Source organism: Diadema setosum, chromosome 9 (assembly GCF_964275005.1).
Source record: "Diadema setosum chromosome 9, eeDiaSeto1, whole genome shotgun sequence".
Classification (NCBI taxonomy): Eukaryota; Metazoa; Echinodermata; class Echinoidea; order Diadematoida; family Diadematidae; genus Diadema; species Diadema setosum.
Window position 1 is genome coordinate 29,778,622 of NC_092693.1, and position 27,131 is coordinate 29,805,752.

The following is a 27,131-nucleotide window of genomic DNA, read 5'->3' on the forward strand; positions in this document are numbered from 1 at the left end:
CGATCCACATTTTAAGCAATTCCAGGCAAAACTTTTGGATTTAGTACAGAGCTGATCGTAACTGTGTGCCGAAATGCCAACGCATGAGATGTGGCACCAATAGCTGCACACATCACACAGTAGAGCTGGGTCACTGTCATTTACATTTCCTCCGCAAACGGCACAAGGATACTCCTGTTCAGGATCACTTGTAGCAGGTCCAGGGTTGGATTCTACTTGACCACTAAGCAGGAGCAACAGATGGAGGTGAACCGGGGATGTTGACCGAAAGTCAAGCAATCGTGTGTTTACCGAGACATGTCTCAGCTTTTTGGACATTGAGACAAGAAAACTGACCTTAAATTCATCAGAACAGTTTACACTTTGTAGCTGCTTCTTGGTGGTGCACATCTCTCTTTGTAGGGTGTGCAGAATTGAGATAGCAGCAAAGAACACAATGAGAAGTTGGTGAGGATTTTTGCTTGCACCCATCATCGCTTTGGTATGCTATCATTTAAATCCAAAGTGTTGAGAAACTGCAATATTGAGACGCTACGTTGTTGGCAAAAATAAAATTCATATGTTACATCATATGAGCTGGGCTGGAACTACATTGTGTAAGACAGTAGTAGCAACGTAAGACTACACGTGTAATAATAAGAAGTGGATGGGGCTTGAAGTTCAGCTCTGTTCAGTTCAGCATGTTGGTTTTTGTCCAGTACAAAAGTGTGGTGTGGGACCACAATAAAATGAAAGGATGAACAAGTCCAGGCAAGCCAAAAGTCAAAAGTCAACCTCAAAGTTTCAACCAAAAGATGAAGACAAGATCAAAATGTATACGTTACATCATCAGCTGGGCTGGAACCACATACACCAATGTGTTTCCTTTTTCTTTCTCTTAATCTATTCTTCAAGTCTCTTTCTTCAAGCTCGTAGAGTCCTGCAAGCTTGAAAGATGTATATAGGCGTTGACATGGCACTAGAAAACGTGCAAGGTATTAGTCGTTGCCGCTAAACGCTAAATGACAAAAATAATCAAGGAATGTGTAATTCCATACATGCATTATCAAGTTTGGTTTGATAAATGGAGTAATATCAGAAAAACAAGAGTTATGATGGCTCTTCGGAAATGGGCCTAGAGCATGACAATTGATAAATTTTAATTTTCTTACACGTTCTTAAGAAGTATTGTTACTTTCACTCAATCCACATATTTATTGGGCTTCAGTTTCTAGTGTTCTTGACTTTTTTCATATTTTAAAGGGATCGTAAAGTTTTGGTTGAGACCTATTAATTTCAGGTTTTTAACATTTTTGTGTGTGTGTGTGCGAGATAATGAGAAACCTCTTATGAAATATGGAAGAGCATGTAATTCCGGGGGCATCCCACGAGACCGACACCCACGAGTCATACGGTCCCCGAGACCGACATCAATAATAGGTCCATGAGTCATACAGCCCACGAGTTATACGGCTCAGGAGTCATACAGCTCATGAGTTCGACACTACGCACAAAAGGCTCATGAGACCAACACTAAGCAAACATAGCCCACGAGACCGACACTAGCAATAAAGGCTCATGACACCGACACTAAGCAAAGAAAGCCCACGAGACCGACAGTAGACAGAAAAGGCCCACGAGACCAACACTAAGCTAAAAAGGCTCACGAGACCGACACTAAGCAAAAAGAAAGCTCACGAGACCGACAGTAGACAAAGAAGGCCCACGAGACCGACAGGATAAACAGCGCCATTTACATGCCAATCACCTGTACAGGTGTTCCATGAACGGGAAAATAAGATACTGGCGGTTGTAATTTGTAAATTTAATGAACGACATCAAACATGTATTTCTACATACTTCTGGTGGGGGGGGGGGCAAGTGTGGGAGCGACATTGTTATCAAGTAGAAAAATAGAATTGTATTCTTCATGCCCCCTCCCCCCCCAAAAAAAAAAAATAGAAGAATTAGTATTCTTCATCCCCCCCCCCCAAAAAAAAAAAGACAAAAAACCCCCCACAAATGAATTAAAAAGAGGGCAAGAACGATGTACGGATTAATTTTAAAGTTTTGATAATGCCATCGTGCTATTTTAATAGGCTTTCCCAGTTTTTAGCTAGAAGATGGACAGGATATAATTTTTACCTCTTCTCTTTCCCTATTCACTAGTTACTTATTCTATTTTAGATTTTCTACCCTCCTGCATGGAAGTTTTGCAGTAAGATCTATTTGTAATTTTCTCTGTAACTGTAATGTAATGCTACTGATTAAAACGTTTTATATCGCAGGGATTCACCTCAATTTGTGGCTTGTGTTATTCTCCTCCAAACAGTACATTTTTCGTGAAATACAATAGCTGTTTTCATGGATGCATCTAATTTTTTTCCGAATCCCTTACGCTACCTTAATAGACGATTACGTTATTTTTATTTTTTATTGATACTAAATCAACACCCTCGCAGGTTTATTGTAGAAAGATCTGTTACTGTACACTTTTGCTGTACTTTGTTCATCTTGTTTCACAAACACACACCCATGCAAACACAATTAAAGATCCTGATCATTTCAGGGGGGGGGGGGGGTGGGGGCAACTGATGGGGTTACACCCTGCCGGAGATGGCAACTCTTCTTTTCCATCTCTCATATCTTCCTATGCTAAGTATCAGGACACCCTATACAATTTATTGGTCTATAGGTGGCGCTGTTCATCCTGTCGGTCTCGTGGGCCTTCTTTGCTTAGTGTCGGTCTCGTGAACCTCTTTTGCGTAATGTCGGTCTCGTGAGCCTTGTATGCGTAGCGTCGGTCTCGTGGACCTTTTAAGTGTAGTGTCGGTCTCGTGGGCTTTGTTTGCTTACTGTCGGTCTCGTGAGCCTTTTGTGCGTAGTGTCGGTCTCGTGAGCCGTATAACTCCTGGGCTTATTTTACTTGATGTCGAACTCGTGGGCTTTATTCACTCAGTGTCGAACTCGTGGGCTGTATAACTGGTGGGCTGTATGACTTGTGAGCTGTATGACTCGTGGGCTGTATGACTTGTGAGCTGTATAACTTGTGGGCTGTATGACTCGTGGGTGTCGGTCTCGTGACGTGCACCCGTAATTCCATGAGGAATTCAACTTTACATTGTATTTGATGAAAAGTGGTTTTGAAATGGCTGAGATATCCAAAACAGATCGATTCTAATAAAGACATAGTGTGGGACCCAACTGTTATTACGATCGTTTTGTTCTACTTTGTTTTTGGATGTTTCAGTCATTCTAAACTCGATTTTCATCATATAAGCTTTGAATTCCTCTTAAAATGCTATGCCCTGCACTATTTCATAAGTGTTTTCTTGGTATCTCGCAAAAAGTTAAAAGCCTAATTCTCATCTCCACCAATACTGTACTATCCCTTTAATGAAAAAATTTATCTTGAATATTGTTCTCATGAGCATCCCTCCTTACTGCATACCGAATTTACATACCTATTAAAATGATATTTGTACATTAGTTTTGTATGCGTGGAGGTCATCTGTTTCGAACTGCAGTAGTATTTATTGATATAGTGTTCGCGATGGCACCACTTAAAAGGGGCCCTGAAATCCAAATGCATGTTGATTTGTGTTGATTTATGATACCCTCAACATCACTTTTGCGGTGAAACGAATAATAGATATTATCTAGAAACATTCCATACATTTTTAACGATTTTTCTGCTATTTTTCTTTAGATTACTTAGGAACGCGCACAAAAAAAAAAAAAAAAAAAAAAAATCCTTCCAAACCGATATTCCTCCGATGACCTCATCTCTCAATCATTGCTAAAGTACTGAAATGTTTAACAAAAGACATTGGAATGCACCTTCCCCTCGGTTCAGCATAACTTGCATGTTCCCTTGCCATGTCTTTTGTTAGTCACATTAATAGCCATGTTCAGACGTGGATTTCTCGTCGGAGTAAAATTTTATGGCGCAGCAATTAAAATTAAAATTTATACTTATCTTACTACGACCCTGTGTCCACACGACGGTCGTGGGAAGAAACTTCGACCAATATTTACTACGGCCTTCGCGGAGATCACCTTGGAGGCTGCCAGGCTGCTGAGGGTCGGTGTAACTTCCGGAAGTGGTAGCGCCGCGCACGTCGACCATAATTACCAGCGGCATTTGTATTCTCCACCATTCTTGTAGCCTATCCGATAGGCGTCGGGCTGTATCGATACTAGACTGATCGCTATATGGAGACGGACATGCGAGGGCCTCAGCCCGAGCGCCTATCATCACTCGTTTTCAAATCATTAGTTTTCGTAGATATTATACGAAAAACTGGTACGTATGTATGTTGAATATGCATAACTTGTAAAGGCTATATTAGGCAACTCCAACAGCGTATAGGTAGAAGATTGTTGATAGCCAAAATAATTATTCTTTCAAATTCCCAATAAAGTGAAATTGTCAAGTAATAGTACAAATTAAAAAGAAAAATTTACAAGACACTGAGACTAATGAGAATCAAAATGGCAAAGTAATCATGAAATCATGTAGTAGTTCTTATAAACCTACCCAAACAAACATGGATTCGTCAAAAAAAAAAAAAAAAGAAAGAAATATGCAGCGGGGAGATGATATTTGATTGGTTTAATCGATGAGGTCGATGACCACATAAGGCCTGTCTTATGAATCATGCATAAAAATACGCGTCGTGCATACGATAAGCATATTAGGAATAATGATTCGAAGACGAGTGATGATAGGCGCTCGGGCTGAAGCCCTCGCATGTCCGTCTCCATAAATAGCGATCAGTCTAGGACCCCGTTTACAGTGCGAGGCTCGGCCGCGGCCGAGCCGCGGCCGAGCCCAGCCCCGCTTGAGTGTAAACGCGCAAAAGGCCAAATGCGAGGCCAAAATTGGCCTCGCATTTGGCCTCGCTCTGGAGGTGGTCTCGGCCGCGGCCGAGCCGCGGCCGAGCCCTGCCTCTTCTTGGTGTAAACGCAAACTGGGCCAAATGCGCGGCCAATTGCGCGGCCAATTTTAGTCTGGCTTCCAAACCCTCTGCCTGTATCTTTCGCTATTCAGGATATTAACCCCCTCAACGTCGAAAACTAGTATAGTTTAAGGTGGTTTTGTCCTGCAAAGGATTCTTTCCTCCGGCAAAGGCCTTTGCCCGAACGGCGACTTCGTCGCCACGTAATTCATTTGGCAAAGGGTCTGAAAACCAGACAATACCAAATTGCGTTTGTTTACAAGCAGAGCGCCACTACGACAAAATATTGAAAGGTTTGAATCAAAAGCGCGGCCGAGCCCAGCAGTGTAAACGGACAAAATTGCGAGGCTCGGCCGCGCAATAGACCCCGTTTACAGTGCGGGGCTGGGCCGAGCCGCGGCCGAGCCGCGGCCGAGCCCAGCCTCAATTGCGAGGCCGGGCCCCGCAATTTTGTCCGTTTACACTGCCGGGCTCGGCCGCGCTTTTGATTCAAACCTTTCAATATTTTGTCGTATAGGTGGCGCTCTGCTTGTAAACAAATGCAATTTGGTATTGTCTGGTTTTCAGACCCTTTGCCAAATGAATTCCGTGGCGACGAAGTCGCCCTTCGGCAAAGGCCTTTGCCGGAGGAAAGAATCCTTTGCAGGACAAAACCACTTTAAACTATACTAGTTTTCGACGTTGAGGGGGTTAATATCCTGAACAGCGAAAGATACAGGCAGAGGGTTTGGAAGCCAGACTAAAACTGGCCGCGCAATTGGCCGCGCATTTGGCCCAGTTTGTGTTTACACCAAGAAAAGGCCGGGCTCGGCCGCGGCTCGGCCACGGAATTCATTTGGCAAAGGGTCTGAAAACCAGACAATACCAAATTGCATTTGTTTACAAGCAGAGCGCCACCTATACGACAAAATATTGAAAGGTTTGAATCAAAAGCGCGGCCGAGCCCGGCAGTGTAAACGGACAAAATTGCGGGGCCCGGCCTCGCAATTGAGGCTGGGCTCGGCCGCGGCTCGGCCGCGGCTCGGCCCAGCCCCGCACTGTAAACGGGGTCTATTGCGCGGCCGAGCCTCGCAATTTTGTCCGTTTACACTGCTGGGCTCGGCCGCGCTTTTGATTCAAACCTTTCAATATTTTGTCGTAGTGGCGCTCTGCTTGTAAACAAACGCAATTTGGTATTGTCTGGTTTTCAGACCCTTTGCCAAATGAATTACGTGGCGACGAAGTCGCCGTTCGGGCAAAGGCCTTTGCCGAAGGAAAGAATCCTTTGCAGGACAAAACCACCTTAAACTATACTAGTTTTCGACGTTGAGGGGGTTAATATCCTGAATAGCGAAAGATACAGGCAGAGGGTTTGGAAGCCAGACTAAAATTGGCCGCGCAATTGGCCGCGCATTTGGCCCAGTTTGCGTTTACACCAAGAAGAGGCAGGGCTCGGCCGCGGCTCGGCCGCGGCCGAGACCACCTCCAGAGCGAGGCCAAATGCGAGGCCAATTTTGGCCTCGCATTTGGCCTTTTGCGCGTTTACACTGAAGCGGGGCGCGGCCGAGCCTCGCACTGTAAACGGGGTCATGGAGGCCGGACTGTAAACGGAGTCTAGTATCGATACAGCCCGACGCGTATCGGATATAGGCTACCATTCTTGTTGATGGAAATTTCTGCATGAGCGCTAGCTTCTTCGTCGCGATCGACGAGCGCAAAATGTCAACATTGCGATTTGACCCAGGAAGTTTTACCTAGGTCGTAAAGTATGTAAGTTCCATAGAGCTGTATACGTAAATAAAGCTCTATGGTAAGTTCATAGATACTCCGAGGCTTGTCCGCACGGGCAATTTACTCCCACCGGCTAGTCGTGGTAGCGAGATACTCCCGAGAAAACTCAGGAGTTTCTTGGTCGGAAGAAGAGGTCGTGGTAAGTTCCTCCGATCGGAGGAAGTTACCACGACCTTGTTCAGACGGGCACTACTCCGACCTGTCCTCCGAAGTTACTCCGACCTATCCTCCGAAGTTACTCCGACCAAAACTGCCTCCGTCTGAACACAGCTAATATCACAGAAAGTCCATGTTCCCTCGCCATGTCTTTTGTTAGTCACATAAAATAAGAAAAACATGCAAGTTATGCTGAGTCGAGGGGAAGGTGCATTCCAATGTCTTTTGTTAAACATTTCAGTACTTTAGCAATGATTGACAGATGAGGTCATCCGAGGAATATTGGTTTGGAAGGATTTTTTGTGGGCGTTCCCAAGTATTCTGAAGAAAAATAGTATAGAAAAATCGTAAAAAATAATATGTGGAATGTTTTTAGATATTCATTTCACCGCAAAAGTGATGTTGAGGGTATCATAAATCAACACAAATCGACATGCATTTGGATTTCAGGGCCCCTTTAGTACGCAGAATCCATCAATCTTACCAGCTTAATAGTATGAATAACCAAGTATCTTATTTTCCCGATGTTAAATGTATTGATTTTCAGCCCAAGTGTAGGTGCGCACATAATAATTATTATACAGATGGAGAGAGGGTGGTGGAGGAAGGCTGCAAGGGGGTGGGGGGGGGGGGGGCTGCAGTCCCCTTATAAATCTCCTCTCCCCTCCTCACAGTGTTGTGCATGGCCATGGCCAAGACAATCTTTCTGATGAACGTCACGAGTTTGACACCTACGAGTCATTGCGGCCCACGACTCAATACAGCCCATGAGCTCGACACTGGACAAATCGCTTTAATACGGCCCATGAGTCTGACATTAAACAAACAAGGCCCACAAGTCCAACACTATAAAAAGGCAAACAATGCTCACGAGTTCGACACTAACCCCCCCCCCCCCCAAAAAAAAGACCTACAATACTGACACATTGAGCCCCGTGATGCCTTTCTTGCCTAACACGTTGGTCTAGTTTGCCTGTAGTGACGGACTCATGGGCCTTTTTTTTTTTTTTTTTTTTTTTTTGCTTATAGTGTCGAGTTAACAATCTTTATGACTCGTGGGCTGCATGATTCATGGACCTTTATCCCATGTCGAACTCTGTGGCAGTACTTGTTTGTGTCCCTCTTCATGGGATGACTCCGTTTCTTTCAGTATCACGTATTGGTATCTCTTAAGACGTTCCTTTCAGGTACCAATGCATGGATGTATGCGGTATTCCCAAACTATTAAACCCCGGTCACACAGCGCTTTACGGCTTAATAACGGCCAAAACACGTCAAAAAGTGGTCTCCCGTGAAGCAGACGATGTTGTTCGCGTTGATTATGGTCGAGTTTAAGGAGAGCTACGGTCGATTTATAGACGTGGCAGGACGCGGGGAAAAATCTGAACGGCGTCGGCCGCGGTAAAAAGTTTTCAACTGCTCAAAAATTAATTTTATTCCGCGGACAATCACGGGCGGCACAAGTGGTAAAGACGTGCAACACACGTGAAACACACGTGATAATCCGTGTTCCGGCAGTGATTAAAACTTGGGGAGACGCGGTAAAGACGCGAAAGTTTAGCGGTCTGTCACGGGCAGAGCACGGTCATCTGCTTGTTAGTCTGGCTTCCAGACCCTCTGCCCATACTATTTCGCTATCCATGATATTAACGCCCTCAACGTCGAAAACTAGTATAGTTTAAGTTGATTTTCTCGCGCAGAGGGTCTGGAAGCATTCGTCTTGGAGTTAATGGATTCCGCCCGATTTTGGGCGGAATCCATAAATCTGTCAGCGCTCCCGTCCTCTGAAGCGCGAAATTCGAATTATCCTGCTCAGCGTGTTATCAGAGCCGGGTGGTGGGAGGACTCTCCCTACTACCTGTGTGTTGGCATTGCGGCGTGTGTGTACCAATGGTGTGGATGCTGTATACTGTAGTATGCAGGATGAGGGTGATGGTATACATTCAGGGAGGCGTATATTCTACCTCTCTGCACACGAACATTCGGACTTTTCTAAGATCTAAAGTAAGGTCGGATGGAAGAATCGGCAATCGTAGACAGTGTGTACTCCATGATGTGTATTCCTAAAAGTTTTCGATGTTTTTGATTGTTACTCACGTTTTTCCTGTTTACTACTATATAGATGCGCACAATGGTCAAGTGAACTATGTTTCCAATAAAATTAAAGCAGACCATTTTGTGTCATTGTGTCTATCGACGAAATCAAAAATCACATATCCTTGTTACTTATGTTGTAAGCTCAATGAGGAATAGGTGTCCAAGGAAGATTTTTTTGTTTGTTTCTTCATTTGTGCTGGGTTGTTTTTTTTTTTTTTCAACGAATGTAGGGCCTATAGTGCAATACAATCAGTAAAGTTAACAATTGCGAACCACATTTCCCTTCCTTCCTTTACAAAGTATCTCAATTACCATCTGAGTCGTTTTCTCGTTTCCACTATGTTGTCTAATGGATTTCTTTTGTAGGCTCGACTTGGGGAAAACCAGCAACATTTTTTAACCTTTTTTTTAGTAGGTCTTATGAGTATGAATGTAAAAACCGGTCTAATTTGACTACTAGTAGGCCTATACTGAATCCTACAAATAAAGCAAAATTCACGGATCTTTGACAAATGAAAAAATACAAAATGGATGCATATTTTGATAGAAACTGGCAATTTCAGATACACATTTTTTTTTTCTATATGTGATATTGAGTTCACTTCAATGATTTAATCTTAAAGGGTGTGTACAGTTCTGGTCGTGGTGAGGATATAGCTTTTAACGTTTTGCAAGATATTCAGAAACCTTCTAAGCTCTAAGGGGTATCAAAAGTTTATTCGATGACAATCGGTTTTGAAATGGCCGAGATAACCAAAAACAAGGTGAAACAAAGAGATCCTAATAAAGTTGTGGCATGTCGCCTTTTATTATTAGCACTTTTTTTTTGGATATCTCAGCCATTTGAAAACCAATTTTCATCAAATAAACATTGAATCCTTCTTAAAATTACATGCTCTTTCATATTTCATAAGAGGCTTTTCATTATCTCACTTAGGAATGTTCAAAAGATGAATGCCCACCTCAACCAGTACTGTACAGTCCCTTTATAGGTGCCGGTATAGACGTGGAATGCAATCATCAGCTCAATGTAAATGAACATTATCTGAGGTCCCAAATCTTTCCGACATTCATCAATGTGCGAATTGGTGCTGAAATATCCAAATGAACAGCATCAACAGTGAAGTATTTTAATTTGCGGCTTTTTGGGGGGGGGGGAGGGGGGATGGTTTGGGTTTTTTCAGAGAGAAACAACTTAACAATTCATGTAGACATTATTGTTGTTGTTGTTGTTTTAAAGAACGAAAGAAGAGAGAGAGAAAATGGGGCCCTATACAAATAATTTGCCCCAGACAGCACTTAACAAAAAACAAACATTATAAATCTTAGAGAGATATAATTATTATTGTTCTCATGATATCAATGATAACTCTAAAGAGGTTTCCCAAATCAGGTATCCGGAATTGTGAGTTTCAAAATCAGGCATCTTTGTGGATGAAAAAATTGAGGCCCTCTAAAAAAGCAAAACAACAACAACAACAACAACAACAAAACCCTGCAAGTATAATAGACTTGATTGTGGCGATATTGATTGATGCACAACGCCTTCCGCTGTATTTGTTCGTATAATGTTAAACTCATACTTAAGAGTCAGAACGATGAGATACATTACAAAAACACACACAATTTCTCCATCTGAAAAGCATAGTGCTTCCACATGCTCCGTAAACTATGTTGATGACAAGCTATTATTATTGCATAAGGCAGGCTAATATTCGGAGAAGAGCTATGATTCAATATGACCTGTGCACGGGAAAAATAAAAAAAAATATTCAAGCTAAAAGTATCTGAATTGGACATATTATATTCTTTAAATTTCTGTCAATGCTTTCATACGTATATTTCTCATTGTTATAATTCGTTACGTTCAGAACAAAGTTCGCTAATGCGAATGATTAAGTTCATTATTCCGAAAGTTTGTCAGTGCTAAAATGTAATAAGTTTCGTGAATCAAAAAGTTATGATTAATCCCAAAATGAATGCAGAGTCGTAATTCTTCAGAAGGTTTGTTGATCAGATCATGTTTTTCGGAATGCCGAACATTATTCAATATCATCAGATGATATTGAATAATGTTTCTTATTCCGAAAAAACTTAATTGGGTTCTTTATTCCAAAGTTTCGTTTATCCCAAAATGAATGAAGGGTCGTTATTCCAAAGGCGCGTCAATCTGGTGATGAAATAGGATTCGTAATTCCGAAAATAAAATATGTTTTATTTTTCAGCGAAATGCGGTGTTGTTATTGTTAAGATACTTTATAGAATATTACGCAATGAAATTTAAGGGAAGAGCGCTGGAATACAATTGGAATTTTGGATTGCATTATTGATAGAAAACGAATATTTCCTCTTCTTCCTCCGTATCCCACCTTTCCCATATACTCTATAGCCAACATCGTCATCGAGATGAACCATTCTTTGCCACATTCACCATTCAATTATCGGAATCAGGAATGTAACAACATCAATATTTACAAAAGGTCACACAAGTGCTCGGTTTTCCCACCTCCCTGGTTATACCACCTATATGGCCTACATGCTTACATCCTATAAGGTCCAAGGAGCATATCAACTAAAGACATGCATATGGTGAAATGGAGAAGTTTGTCGTCGAGGGATTAAAAAGCAAAAATTACAGGATGGAGACCAAAATTAATAATTGGTTGTGGTGTGCCATATAGTACCGAACTTATTTCTGTTCTCTACTTATCTACACTCAGTTTTCATTTTGCATTGAATGAGGTAATAAAAGCAGCCAACTTGCGTTGCTTCTTATATATAGAAATAACAAAAAAAAAAACAATTAATAGTCTTACGATGGGGTGATAATTGTCTCTAAACATATCATTTGCCATAAACTTGGCACCTGTTTCTTTTATAGAAAGTTTATTATGATTAACTAATATGGACGGGTCTCTGAGCATATGAAAAACAATGAAAAAAAAGTACATGAGCATCTTTTGAGAATTTGAATTGAGGCAAAATATTCCACAAAACCGATACTTTCCTATATACAAGTGATAAATCTGCAATAAGCCGAAAAAATATATGAGTTACATGGACAAATCTATATCAAATGCTAGAGCTTGTCATATCTTAATTATGTGAATACAAAAACTGTAAGTCAGAGTCTATTATTGTTTGTAACGTTTGGCCGTTAATTTTGTTGCATGATGACCTTGGGAAATGAAGTCTTTCAGCTGAAAATATCCAAAACCAAGCTGCAATGATAATTCATTATGATTGCACTGTATACGTCCACTTGATATGCCAGCGATGAACCATGTTAATTGCGACTTAAACTAAATAATTAGTATTCTTTCTTGCATATATACCCATGGATGTTCTTAGCAAAACAAAGTTTTTTAAGGGGGGGGGGGGCATAATTGCCCCGAAGCGCATCATGCTTCAAACAATGGCCTTCTGTCAAAGAAATGAAGAGTTTGTTTGCAAAAACCGATAAGTCCATATTTGTCAAATGGAGATATTTGCGATTACAGGTCAAGAAAAATAGAATAATAAGAAAAATTTTGCTTCTTTTGACCATCACTTCAAAAATGTACCTTTATGTGTAGTGACCAATATATCATTTAAAAGGTATTATTTTGTGTTTTATGACAGATACCGTACTTCAAAATTTTCAAAAATGGACGTATCGGTTTTTGCAAACAAACTCTTCAAATATTTTTTTAATTATTTGTTTCATTATACATAACCACTTCAGACAAGGTTTTTATCATCACATGACTTTATGAAAGATAAATTGGAAATGAATAGATGTGGCTCTCGTTCTTTTAAAAACTGGTCCCCCTATCAAAGATGCTATAATTGCTAAATGAATGGATGTTGGAGCATATAGTGGTAAGAAGTGACCTTGTACTGCTATCAAGCGGGCTATTTCAAGGGATAGAAGATGGTGTATGAAGACATCTTATGTTGAGGGGCCACAATACCCCAGCTCACCTACTCTCTAAAAAAAAATCGAGTGAAAATATTCACTCTTAAAAGAGTGAATACAAAAAAGAGTGAATTTCGAGTGAAATTGGAGTGAATTTTGAGTGAAAATGTTCATTTTCACTCATTTTGGAGTGACGTCAGGGATCACTCCAAAATCTTCGAGTGATCCCTGACGTCACTCCAAAATGAGTGAAAATGAGCATTTTCACTCAAAATTCACTTCGAGTGATCCCTGACGTCACTTCAAAATGAGTGAAAATGAGCATTTTCACTCAAAATTCACTCCAATTTCACTCGAAATTCACTCTTTTTTGTATTCACTCTTTTTAGAGTGAAAATTTTCACTCGAATTTTTTTAGAGAGTATACATGCAAGTGTACTTCATTTTTCTTGTGTGGGTTCATACATATCCCGATGTTATTATCTTGGTGATTATCATACGGTGTGAGATGAAGAAATACTAGTAAACAATATCGTTATATTTTTAAGTTTAGTCAGTTGCCGCAATGTTTCCACGAGAGGGACACGATATTATGAAGACAAGAACTGATCGGAAGAGCACGTTGCTAATCATCTGTTTCTTTTTTATTCACTAGCTGCTATTAAGTTATAGAAAGAAGGGTCTCAACTGAACGTATTCATCAGCAAACACGAACATAAAAAATACATGTACATAGAATAATGCATTATATATCACATGGGCCGCCCACCCACAACTCATCTCCACATACAAAGTTTTTACAAAAAATTTTGCACAATACTCCGCTGCACTTTCTTTTTTCGACTTCATTTTTCGCTCTTTGGATGCCATGTGTCTTGGGCATGGTGTATAGCTCTGTGCATAGTGTGGATATAGTGACTATAGGCCCTATCAGAAACAGGATTATCGCACCAGAAAACCTTTCCATGCAGTAAACAGTGCATGGAAATACTCCACGGACAGAATGCATGCATGTAATGTATATGGAGAGTGTCCTTGGGACCTCTGGGTGGGGATGCAGGGGTCACTAACGTGACCTCTTCCTTATTACGTAATGACAGAATGATCGCCCTCGCTCACTGGGGGTAAATTTAGGCTCCTCCCACTTGAAGCGAATGTGCCCAGACCCTTTGCCTTCGGCAAAGGCGGCGACTTCGTCGCGGGGCGGCGACTTCGTCGCCGCGGAGTCCAGTTGGCAAAGGGTCTGGAAACCAGACTATCTGCTTGTATAGTCAGTGCTTCAGCAGTGGAACAGTCGCCAACGGCCATACCTCGTACAAAGCACGGCCAAACCAAAATTGACCAAAAAATTACCACTTACGACCACGTCCACCAGATTTTCATAACTTTTTGTAAGTGATTTGGACGTGGAGTGCTGTGTGACCGGGGCTTTATGTTGTAATTGACCATAAAACTTCTGCTTTACTTGACGTGAAAGTCATGTGAGAAAGTCTAAAGACAGATAACACATGTCGACTTTTGCCCTAAGAGAAAAAGAACTTTTCTTGTTACCTGTCCTCAATATGAGAGAACGTGCATGAATACACAATCATGTTATCTGTGTCACAATACCAACAAAAAAAAGCAAGCTATTCCTGCAGTATACAAAATCTCTACTATCTCCATCCACGAAATGTTTGCAGAGAGCAAAAAGATAGTCAAAAACAATGAAAATGGGTAAAAATGAGCAGGAAGCTCTGTTGATAACCTACTTCATACTACATTCTTCAGGGTCGTTTAAGAATTAAGTTTCTGTTAAAATCTGGGGCATGGTCAAGCACAAATTGTTCAAACATTCGGTTCAGTTTCTTGCAATGAAAAAAAAAATAAGAGTAACGCTACAGATCTTGGAAGCACATTATGATAAAAGCAGATAATGTTTACCATGATTTAGTTTCTACATACTGTGTGAACTATACATACAAAATGAGACATTCATTTTGATCAACACCGCTGAGAAAAACAGAAATGTCAATGCTAAAGCGTCTGGATATGTACGTGTCATGTTCCCACCCTGCATTGCATTTTCATGTTGAAAGCGTCTTTAATCTTTTTAGTCTGCGACGCTTGATGAATTCGCTTTTCAATTCTCCCTATGATTTACCGCATTGTGTTAAATTTGGGGAACGGCCCACCAAGGAGTGTTCAAACATTGACGAACTTCTTGCAATCAAAAACCCTCTGTCGCTTTCTATATAGCGCTAACCTGGATCCATGGACCAACAATGGAGCACATTTTCGTTTCTTCATGATTGTTTTTTTTTTTCCATTCCCTTTTCTTTCTTTTTCTTTTCCGACAGTGACCTCATTCGATGTGACCCCATCCTGGACCCAATATGCTACAACGATTCGAAAATTACCATCGATCGATCGATCGATCAATCGAGAAACATTCCTGCATGGCGGTATTTGAAATAGCCTTCACCGTATAGGCCGTACATATATGGTGTAAATTCAAGTGTATATGATATCTATCTCCACCGAAATGTTGTAAAACTTCTTAAAATATAATAAATTGACCTCTAAATAGACCCCGGGATCGTATTTTATCAACCAATAAACACTATTACTCCTCCATTATTGTCTATTGCGGAATGTTGAAACAAGCGTATATTCTCATCGACCTCAGTTCTAGATGTCATGTGTACTAGCAAAAAGTTATGTAATATTATGAGAGCATAATTCAAGTTTTGTTATAATCATGATTATGACTCATTATCATCTTGTTCAGTTACTCCTTGCTTCTTCTTTATTTCTTGCTAGTTGATGTATACATTGTAGGCCGCCTATATGATTTTTATCTTTTTTATTTATGTTTTTTGATACTGCAGTGTCAACTTTATTTATTCGTTTTGAACGATAAAACAGGGCTCTTTTTAAGCAAGCCATTGGACTACCTTGTTTTCTAATAGGTTGAAACAAAAATAATATTTCATATAACACACGGCAAGTCATGGATTTGGGTTTAAGAACTAACGCTGTCATGCGCATGCGCTTCTTCTTCCTTTCCTTTTTTTTTTTTCCTTTGGAAAATGACCCGATTTCTTGTGACCCAGCGCCCTATCAATTCTATACACACCTCTGAGGGGAGAGAGGTGGGAAATTGCGGTCTGTAATAGTATTTACTTAATGCAACCAGGAACTGCAAGGTCAAGTTGTGTGCCTCTGCTGAAAATAATTCTAATCTTCTTTGGAGTTTGGGTGGCGATCCATTTCATTTCATTTCATCAAACACTATAGCCTATAGTTAAAAGACGCTTTTCACTATAATTTGGAATTCGTTCATGAGTTTAATATGTGGGGTGTTAATGATTGAGGGCTTTATGCATGTGCTAATAATGATAATTATGATGATGATAATGATTATGATAATAATAATAATAATAATAATAATAATAATAATAATAATAATAATAATAATAATAATAATAATAATAATAATAATGATACGGTACTTCAACAGCACATATATCACTGCCATCGATTGTGTATCTAAATCGTGCTCCTAAAGATTAAAAAGATAGCCAGATAGTACAAAATCCAAAACATACAAAATTAAAAAGCCAATTTGAAATGTTTTTTGAGATAATATGATTTCTGTACTGTTTTATACTTAAGGTGAGTGTATACATATATACCTAAAAGTATTCAAATGATTGAATTAATGATTTAACGCAAGATGTGGATACAACTACTTGTGAAAGGCAAGTGTTCGGGATTTTGGCCCTCTTGCAAGTAAGTTCGTCCATCTATTATTGCTGATAGTGTTGCAAAGGCATCTGTTCGCTCGTTTCACCGGTTTGCCTTGTACTATGGTAGAGGGGGATATTTTTTGCGAACAGCTGTTCTGTTTTATTTTTTTTCTTCTTTTTTTCTACCACTCCGAAAGAAATTCTGCTTTTGAGGTTGGCTAGATTCTTAGATGGATGTCATTACCTAGATAAAATTTTAAGCATTGTCTTTACTGCAGCGTATGGGGGCGCCATTTTACTTTCTACGGGCTGCGTCTTCGCGTAATCTAAAGCTTTGCAACACGACGCATGCGAGAGAGAGGAGAACGGCCCCCGTAATCGTCGTCGAAACGTCCGCGTCGTAAATCTAAAGATCCTTAAGATAGGGGATTTCGAAAGAGACTTCTTTCCAGGGGGATAATCACAAAGAATTGTTTTACACCCTGTTCCTTCCGTCGTCTTATTAAACATGGCGCAGTTGGATAATGAACGGTTTTTTGTTCTCTTTTCCTTTTTTTCTTTTTAATCAAGGGCATCCTATTTCGGGAAAGCGTCGTCCTGGATACATCTCTATCGGTATTACTTTCAAGTAAATTGTGTGTATGCAAACGCGGGTGGGGTAGAATAGGCCGCACCCCTGCCTTCATCTCCTTTTCTAGTTCCGCTTACTAAGATCACGTCTAAAGCTTCCTTTCGTATCATTTTATAATCTATAGTATGATTTAAGACTATATGCATTTCTCTGAAGGTGCATAAGATATAACCCGACTTTCTGCACTAATCTGTTAATGTTTAGCCAGTGCAAAGTTTGTAAACATGACATGGAATATCATTTCAGAAAGTCTGACGACGTAATAACACTCATTGGCTCTTGCATGAATTATGACCCGCGAAGCTTTGCCATTATTACTTAACATTATGGATTTATCAAACGAATCGTTGTTTACACATTACAAAAAACAATAAAAAATGAGTATAATGATGGCAATACCATTATTTCGATGTCACGTCAAAAATGTGCACATGATGAGATGCTTATGAAAAAAAAAACACGAAAAAACAAACACAGGGTAACAGAGCAGGAAAGGCCGACCTGCTTGAAATCATTCCTCATCAGGGTCGTCGTTTAAGGAGTTTTTAATTAGAACATGAACACCAACGGATTGTTCAAACATTCCCTTCAGCTCTAACGCTAACGCTAACCTTGGATGCGCAGTATGTCAAAAGCTTATGATATTTACAGTGACCTACATCTCTGTAACCTAATAAGTCGTGCATTTTGATCAACACCGTCCAGAAAAAAAAAGGCAAGACGAGACAGAGAAAGGTCCATGATAAAGTGACTAATGGATGGATGTTCCTACCCCGAAGTGCATATTCAGGGTGTCCATATCTGCTGAAAAGTGTCTTAACCCACTTTCTGTAAACTGCTTTTTTTTTATGAATTCGCTTTTAAATTTTCTTCATGACTTATTGCATTGTGTTAGATTTGGGGCACGGCACACCCAGAAATGTTCACAAACTGATGATTTTCTTGCATTCAAGTGAGAAATTAATCGATTCTCTATAAACAGCTTTACCTGGAATTCACTGACCAACAAAGGAACACATTTTATTTTATTCATTATTGACATCTCGGCTGGTAAGTTAAGGTAGGGTCATTATAACCCTCTATCACACCCTCCTTTTCAAGTTATTTCATCAATAAATGAGGGAATCGAATAAAACATTTAAAGAACTATTTTTTCTCTGTTCATTTTCCCCAAATTCGAATAAGATGAAAAAGGTATCGTCTTAATTTTACCCTTGATACTTTATATCCTATGAGCGTAAAGTATGAGCACAAAGTATGCATGTGTGGGAGGAGGATATCCCCCCTCCCACACCCTCCCCACCCCCAGCTCGATATCCCCCCTCCCACACCCTCCCCACCCCAGCTCGATATCCCCCTCCCACACCCTCCCCACCCCCAGCTCGATATCCCCCCTCCCACACCCTCCCCACCCCCAGCTCGACTGCTGCTCTTGGATAGATTTTTATCTTCATTAGTGAATGAGAAAATTAAGAAACATTTAAAGATGAATGAAACCCAAACACAAGTCTATAGTCTTTTTAATAAAATTAATGTGGATTGATATATGCATGCCAATTTTAGTAGAACATAAATCAGTGAAGTTGAGACAAATTGGACAATCTTTTCAAAAGCTTTGAATTTTTACAATTTTGTTGCTGCCATCGCTGGATCCGAAGACCTAAATAGTTTGTTTCTGCCATGCGCATGCGCCTTTTTTCCGTCTTTTCTTTTCTTGGATATGACCCAATTTCATATGACCCAGCGCCCTTATATATCAATTTGATACACTCCCCTGAGGGGAGAGAGGTGGGATATGTGGTGAGGTCTAGTGTTTGATTGTAAACATCTACTGCAAAGTTATAAGCTGTTCGTCTCCAAAAAATAATGATATCATTTTTCAGTCTTTAGGACGCTATACAATATTACTTTTCATTTAATTTCAGTTATAAGTTTCTGCAACTTTTCCGTGATGACAGTTTTGAAAAAAAGTGTGCAAAAATATAATGGAAGAAAACGTACTATTTTACTTTGTGATACAAATCATAATTCTTTATTTTACTAATCATAAGCTGATCAGCATGATCAGCGTGCAATATATATTTTCTAACTAATTACAGAATGCTTGATGGGTTTTCGGGGAATGAAACAAACCAAAGCTTGAAAACGTGACAACCCTTGAAACAGTTCATAATCTATTCATTTTCTTAATGCAAAAGACACAGGTGCGTCTGCATGAAGGGGTTGGGACCGGAAGGGGTGCTTGACCTTCAAATTGCGTTTTGGAACGTTCACACTATAGGCTTAAGCATTGATAAAAGAAAATCATTTACAATTACGCAACACACAGTATAAAAAATCACTAAAATAGCGTTTAATTTGTGATATATTGAATGAATATCATATCTTTTCTACTCTTTCTCTCTCTTTCCACTCACCCGTTTCTTAAAATGATAATTGGTCTTATTCCTCAGCCACGATGCCTCGACAAAAGCTAACACAAGACAAATAGTTGTAAAAACAGGTATAAATCAAATAAAGTTTGCGATATGGCAAATCAATCGGCACTGAATCTACAGATTTTGCCAACCTCCTATGCAGTTGTGTAATGTAAAATAATCGAATATTTTCTCTTTCCCGATTTTATGTGTATTCTCTTTCAGCAAGTATGCTCAAGCGAAGAAGGGGGGGGGGGAGTATTGTGGTTAGCCCCCTATAACTCTTCCCTTCTTCACAGTTCTGCTAACCATGATCATGAACTTTCGTATCACTTGTAATTACATGAACTTGATTAAACTATTTGATGTTTTTCTCTGAGTAACAAACCTAATTTCATTTAAACGAATCTTCGGAATAACGAACATCATTCGTGAAAAGTGTTTTAGACGTGACGTGCAAAATCTTTTCCAAGAGTGGTAAGACAGAAAACAAAAATTATACAAGCTTTCATAATGTGAGAAGAAATCAGAATCCGCAAAGCTTTGCCGTTTATCATTTCTTGATGTATGACTCATGCGTCTTATCTATACGAATTACACATAGTCAAAGTCAAGTTCTTGGGGTATAAAGATGACAATAATATATCTCTATCATTACATGCCACGTGAAATATACACACGTGGTATATGCAGACTAAAGCAAAATGGGTATAGGCCCAGACAGGGTAGGAAACTCTGACATACATGCTCGTGGGAAATTATTTTTCAGGGCCGTTTAAAACAATTTTTTTTTTTTTTTTAATGTGAAGATCTGGAGCATGGACAACCACGGATAGTTCAAACATTCGCGTCAGTTTTTCGCAGTGAAAAGAATCAATCATGCGACAACTAATGCTAACCTTGGATGCACAGTATGACAAAAACATGCCATACTCAGAGCGGTCTATATGTGTAACCTATAGTGATACATTCATTTTGATTAAAAGCGTTGAGAAAAAAAATGTATGGAGGTTTGTGCTAAATATTTAAGTTGTTCATATCCGCTGAAAAGCGTCTCAACCCACTTTTTTGTGACTTCAAAAACTGCAAACAGTCGGATCATCTTTCCTTCCATGAATTTCCAAGCACACCATAACTAAAACACACACACACAACACACACACACACACACACACACACACACACACACACACACACATATATATATATATATATATGTTAGAGATTACAGTGGAAATTATTTAATGTAACGAAGTTCTTTGCTATTTTGTAATGCAATTATTGTTTCGTTTGAGTCTTTGTACAGTGTAATTTCATCTTATTTTGACCTGAGAGACAGGTTAAAGTAAGGTAATGCGCAAACAAACGAAACAAATGAAGTAGTCTTGACTGTGTCTGTCCCTTTTTTGTGGTGTTGTTTCGTTTCAGTCCAAGTATGTGTATTCTTTCATTTAACTCATGGTTTATGCCACTTCAGAATTGGCATTGCATATTCTTCTGCTCACCTTCAAATGTATCTACGGGCTCGCTCCTCCTTACTTAACCGAACTCATAACCATCCGTCACCCATCCCGGTACACCCTCCGCTCTTCACAAGGTATCACAATGAATCACCCAACTTCCAAGATACTGGCCACACTTGATGATAAAACATTTTCATCTGCTGCTCCCAAATTGTGGAATTAACTATTGTGAAATAGCCCATACCCATATCCAGCAGCAATAGCTGGTTTTCAACGGGGTCCAGTTGGATGTTAAGGTGGGATCACATCACGGGTTTATAAAAAGCCCTCAGCAGATAAAAGAAAATAAATCATAGTGCAAATAATCCTTGCCCCGGATTTGAGAACTTACGTAGGCGCAAAAATGTGCCCTTCTGTTCATGTAATTGTTTCTTTCTTTGACAATGACAATGACCCAATTCTGTGCGACCCATGGCAGGGCTTCATTAGTTTGGTAACATCTCTGAAAAGGGGCGGGAGGAACGAAAATATTGTGGTATTTGTTTAAATCTTCGCTCTATGAACCATGAATTACACTGTGAATTCAAGTTTACAAGTTTTCCTTTGACTGGTTGTCTGTCATCAAAAGAGACAAACAGGTTGCGAATACAGGGCATGTCGGCTGCCTGAAACATTGTGTCTTTCGTCCGAGGCAGGACCAAACATGCTGACAAGTGTAACATGGGTGTTTACTTCTCTCTGATTGGTGCGCTTGCGAACAGATTTTGTGGGCGTGTCATTTATCCTTGCATTATATAAAACGATTTTCTCGTCTGAGATGCTTAGTTCAGATATCGCGCTTGCAACCAAAATATTCGCCGATGCCTTTGGGTCACGACATTCAAAGTTAAAATTTTGAGCGTTTCTGGAGAAGTTTGTGCAAAACACATAACTTTCATTCCTTTTCCCTGAGATAAAACTGTCCTTCAACGCTATCTATCTCCTCCGGAGAGAAATTTTCTGAACACAAATTAATTGCTGCTCGAATACTTCATAAAATGGCTCGATGTGCATTGCTTCTTCTATGTTCTCTGGTGGCCCTGACGTTATGGCAGACAGCGACTGCAAAAAAGGGTAAGAAATCGTTTGCACCTAACTATATAGAGCACTCCTAAATAATAAAATGATGAGGTCAAATAATAGTAAAGGCCCGTTTTTACAGAGTACGATAACGCGACGGGCCGGGTTTTGCTATGGAACTATGGTGCGCCAAAAGGAACCATGTCGGGTTCTGTTACAATAATCATTTCCCGGCAATAATTTTGTTACAAAATTAATCTGTTACTGTTGATTTTGTTGCTCTTGGTTTAGGTATAAGAATAAGATTTTGGGTGATTTTGTTCCGAACAACTGATTTTCTTTTAACAGAACCAGACATGGTTCCTTTTGACGCACGATAGCAAGAACCCGGCCGTTGCTTGTACCGTGCTCGGTGTAAACGCTATTCTTCCAGCAAGATTACCATGATTGTAATAATTGCACATGCACATGTGTACTTGGAAACATTTTGAGGCGCTATGAAGAGTTAGCTCTGTAGGTGTTATGTCAAACTATGCATGGTATCTCAATGTTTATATTAACGACAGTGTGATACATTGCATTTATCGATTCCCAGATTTCCCGGAAATTCATCGGTAAACGGAAGGAATGGTAATTGGTTTATGTAAACAATTCATATTATGTAGGGCCTATATTTTTCGGTCAGCTATGTTCGGTGGTATATGAAACAATGTTCGATTGAACATTCATGTGTATTGTGATTTGTATTCGTTTATTTTGAGGAAGAAATGAAACATTGTCGTCTCGACTCATACCTTGTATCAATACGATCGATCGATCGATCGATCGATCACTTTTAAAGAATATTGTTATTCTGATATTTTTTAAGGACTTCAAGATTTTTTTTCTAAGTTTAAACTCCGCATCTCATCAAATATTATATATGCGAAGACTCCAGGCATCCATCCACTTAAATGTATTCAAGAAGGCATAACCTTCTATTTCAATTAATCCAAAATAAAACCCTCAGCGTGAGGAAAACTACATGTTTAACCCAAAGAACTGATTTTTAATTCAAGTGTCTCGAAGAATTAAAGAAAAGAAAAGAAAAGAAAGAAAGAAAAAAGAGCGCTACCCGAATGCTATTTTATCCCTGCATCAGAAATAACATACTCAGGAAAAATTAAGAATCCGGGCTTAATTGATTTTGGTTCAATATACAAGTGTCGTGGCGTACTATATAACAGTAAAAAAAAAATGTGATTTCTTTTCCACTGCAATTCTTATAATTTCTTCTTTTTTTTCCACTCTATAGTAATGAAACCACTTGAAGTTTATTGAACAGTTTATATCACATAACCGCTGTGTAATTTGTTTGAGGGCACTGACAACCACATCAAAAAAACCAAACCAAAACAAAACAAAACAAAAAACCTAATTAGCTTTAGTTGTCTATTGTTAATGGGATAGTGGTTATCAAGTCTCACAGCATAATGGTATCATTATTTTTTTTTCCTGATAGATAATAAGAACAATACCCACATAATTACCACTCAATGCAGATTGAAAATTAAATACTCGGAGTGGGCTACTATAGAGGACTGAAATAGATGCTTTGCTTTAAATATTCCAAACAGTAAAAAATGAAGAAAAATTATTGTAAACGTAACTAGGAAGGCGTCACAATCCACCGCAGAGGACAAAGGCTTCTGTCGACAGCCTACATTTGAATCATGTGAAGTTATTTTGATTCGTTTCACAGAATTGCTGAAGTCTGTAACTCGAATATTAGTTTGACCAGAGATAATCATAAGATGCGTTAGAGTAGCGGCATCTTGATTTATCGTTATGTCTCTTTCTGGTGATCCTGTGTCAAAAAAAAAAAAATGCAGATTTGCAATGCCGTGAAGATGTGTATTTGGTTGATGAAAGCCAAACCGGGATCGCGATCTGGAATACGAACTGGGAGCCTCCATCGGGTGTCGTTTGCGAGCCCTCAGCTCTTCAGGGAGGGGCGTTTCCTTTGGGAGTTACCAGGGTAATATGTCAGTCCTACAACAGCAACAACGGCGACAAGAAGACGTGCTACTTTGATATTCATGTTATACAAGGTCTGCTATATGTTTTGATTTGAGGAGTATACATGCTATAATGGTTATAATGAACTTAGGACAGAGGAATGAGTTTCATCCGGTTATTGGAAAATCATACAAACTGTTTTGAATTTAAAGGCATAGAATTACAGACATCTGCATGGCCCATGATGTTTGAATAATTTGGGGGGCTATATGATCTAGGTTTTTTGAGATGAAAATCGGATGATTGACATGTTGGGTAAGAATAAACTGCATGCAGTTTGCATTGAAAAAAAAAAAAACAATTTTTGGAAGACGATTACATGACTGTGTATTTTTGCCTAAAAATTGAAGTCTGAAATATATGAATATCATAAACACGCATTATTTTCAGTTGAAGAAATAAAATAGAGGAGAATTAAATAAGGGGAATTAGTGACTACTCGCACAATGCGTTTCTGAAGAATAAAAGTAGAATCTAGTCTACTTATGCCAAAGTTTCCGGTGCATTATTGCAGCATCATGGTAAAATCAGAGCATTATGTGAAATAATTTTATATATTTTTAATTTTGATAAAATGATGTTTTTCAATTTCCCATAGCTTAAAAAGATGTGTGAATATATGAATATACGATCATTCTAATTAGAATTAGAGTCAGTTGCAATTCCTGAAAAATCAGTAAATTTAGTAAATTTGTGTTTATGTGGCGGCCCCTGTTCATTACCGGAGCCGACACGAGCGTCAGTATCATTGTCAATAGACAAAAGATATAATTTTCTATGAAAGTTATAAAGAAAGTGCAGGACATGTACTTGGTATTGTTGATATGTCTGTTTTTCACATAATGGCATGCATATCTGTGAAAATTCCCTACTGCCATATACCATTCACTCATCAATCAAGCCAATTGTGTAAATAGTGTAAATAATAATATTAATTATTAATCAATAATAATAATAATAGTGTAAATAATTATGATTTGCAACAACTGTGTTGAGAGCTCAATCTGACCAAAAAAAGAGAAGCCTTAAAGGGATCGTATAGTTTTGGTTGAGATCTGATTTCAGGTTTCTAACATTTTTTGGTGAGATAAAGAGAAACCTATTATGAAAATATGAAAGAACATGTAATTCCATGAGGAATTCAACGTTTATTTGATGAAAATTGGTTTTGAAATTGCTGAGATATCCAAAACAGAGCGATTCGACCGCTTTGTTTTACTTTGGTTTTGAATGTTTCAATCATGCAACACCCGATTTTCATCAAATAAACTTTGAATTCCTCTTAAAATTGTATGCTCTGTACTATTTCATAAGTGCTTTCTTGGTATCTCGCAAAAAGTTAAGAGCCCAATTCTCATTTTCACCAATACTGTACTATCCCTTTAAATACACATTTTTTTTTTCTTGTCTACATCTGAATATGTCTTGGCATTTGTTTTTTAACCAATGAAGTAACTTTCGTTCATAGTATCTTCACTTGAATGATCTCATTTTCTGTACGTTGTTAACCTACTTTACCTGACATTACAGCTTATGGGATGTTGCCATAACCACAAGAGCTTCCACACCAGGGGACATGACCAGTGTAACAAGCACCGAGACGCTATCCCAACGTGTATATGAAGTTTCCATTCTTCACTTGGTCTTACGAAATCATCCTCTTTTTCACTGATTTATGAGCTTGGATTGATGTCCGCAGCTTAATTTAAGATGTTTTAATTATCAGTGTTTCTTCGTTTTGTTATGCGCTGGTTAAGATGTTTATCATGATCCTAATCAAACTTTGTATCAATTGTTACATTTCTAATGTTTACATTAGTTACCGTCCAGTGCAGAGACTCTCTCCCGAGTTCACAGTGCGCACTACACGACTTTGCGTTTGTCAAAATAACAGTACTTCATGGTCTTTTTGATTTACAACTTATTCCCCATGAATAAACATACCTGTATACGATAATAGTATAAACTTGTAACCACGACATGTCGTGTTCGTCAAACGTAAGTACTGCAAATACTGAATTTTAACAAACTCTCATGTCAGATTTCGTAGATGTAAAACGTAAGTTTAAACATGAAACACTTTCCCAGTACTTTGGTGACATGGTTCTAAAACAAGTCCATTCTTGGTCTCTTCTCCCATTCCTAGTTTTCGATGTTTCCTGCAAGTACCAGCATTACTTCCTTAATGGTGTCCTTATGACGGGCTCGTCGGTGCTCTTCTCTCTCAACCCCCCCCCCCTCTTTATTTATTTTCTCTTTGATATTGGTATGTGCATGCACGCTTGTCCCTTGTGTTCGTGTAGTGTGTGCGCGTGTCTTGTGCGCTTTTAAGTGTGTGTATTGATTTCTTTTCCAGGGACCTATCCCAACAAAACAAGCGTCTGCTCTTCTGTAGCTTTCCATACATTTCATTGACATTCCATATATGAAAAGAACATGATTTAGACTGACTCAAGTGCGTCCTGTAACTACACGTGTAGAATACATTTGTGAAATATTCGTTTTGATTGTATTTTTGAACTGTTCTTGAATCTGTGGATGTATGTCATGAATAAAATTTGTGGAAACAAATAATATATTAATGAACCAATGAATAAATGTGTTTATAATTGTTATTACCAACGACCAAGATGCACTACAATAGTTCATAGCGTTTACAAGATACATGTAAAAAAAAAACCCAAATACATGTATATCAAATAATTACAACTGAGGGAGAATAATATACACTGAACTTGCAAATTTGATGAAAGTGAGGATTATCCGTTTTTTTTTCTTGCTGCTACAGTGAAAATACGATCCCCAGGTATTTACGACGAGTTCGGGAACATGCATATTCCTGGTAGATGTCTCCTGTAATACGAGAGACATCTGGTAAATCGCCAGACGTCCCTAGACACAGCAATACTCA

At 39.1% G+C, this 27,131-nt stretch overlaps 1 long non-coding RNA gene across 1 annotated transcript; it reads left to right on the plus strand.

Annotated features, from left to right (window-relative positions):
* Positions 1–21,996: 21,996 nt before the first annotated feature.
* LOC140233472 (uncharacterized) lies at positions 21,997–26,774 on the plus strand. Its single transcript, XR_011901540.1, has 3 exons — positions 21,997–22,216; positions 24,034–24,252; positions 25,751–26,774. It is a non-coding gene; the product is annotated as an uncharacterized lncRNA (long non-coding RNA).
* The last annotated feature ends 357 nt before the right edge of the window (positions 26,775–27,131 follow it).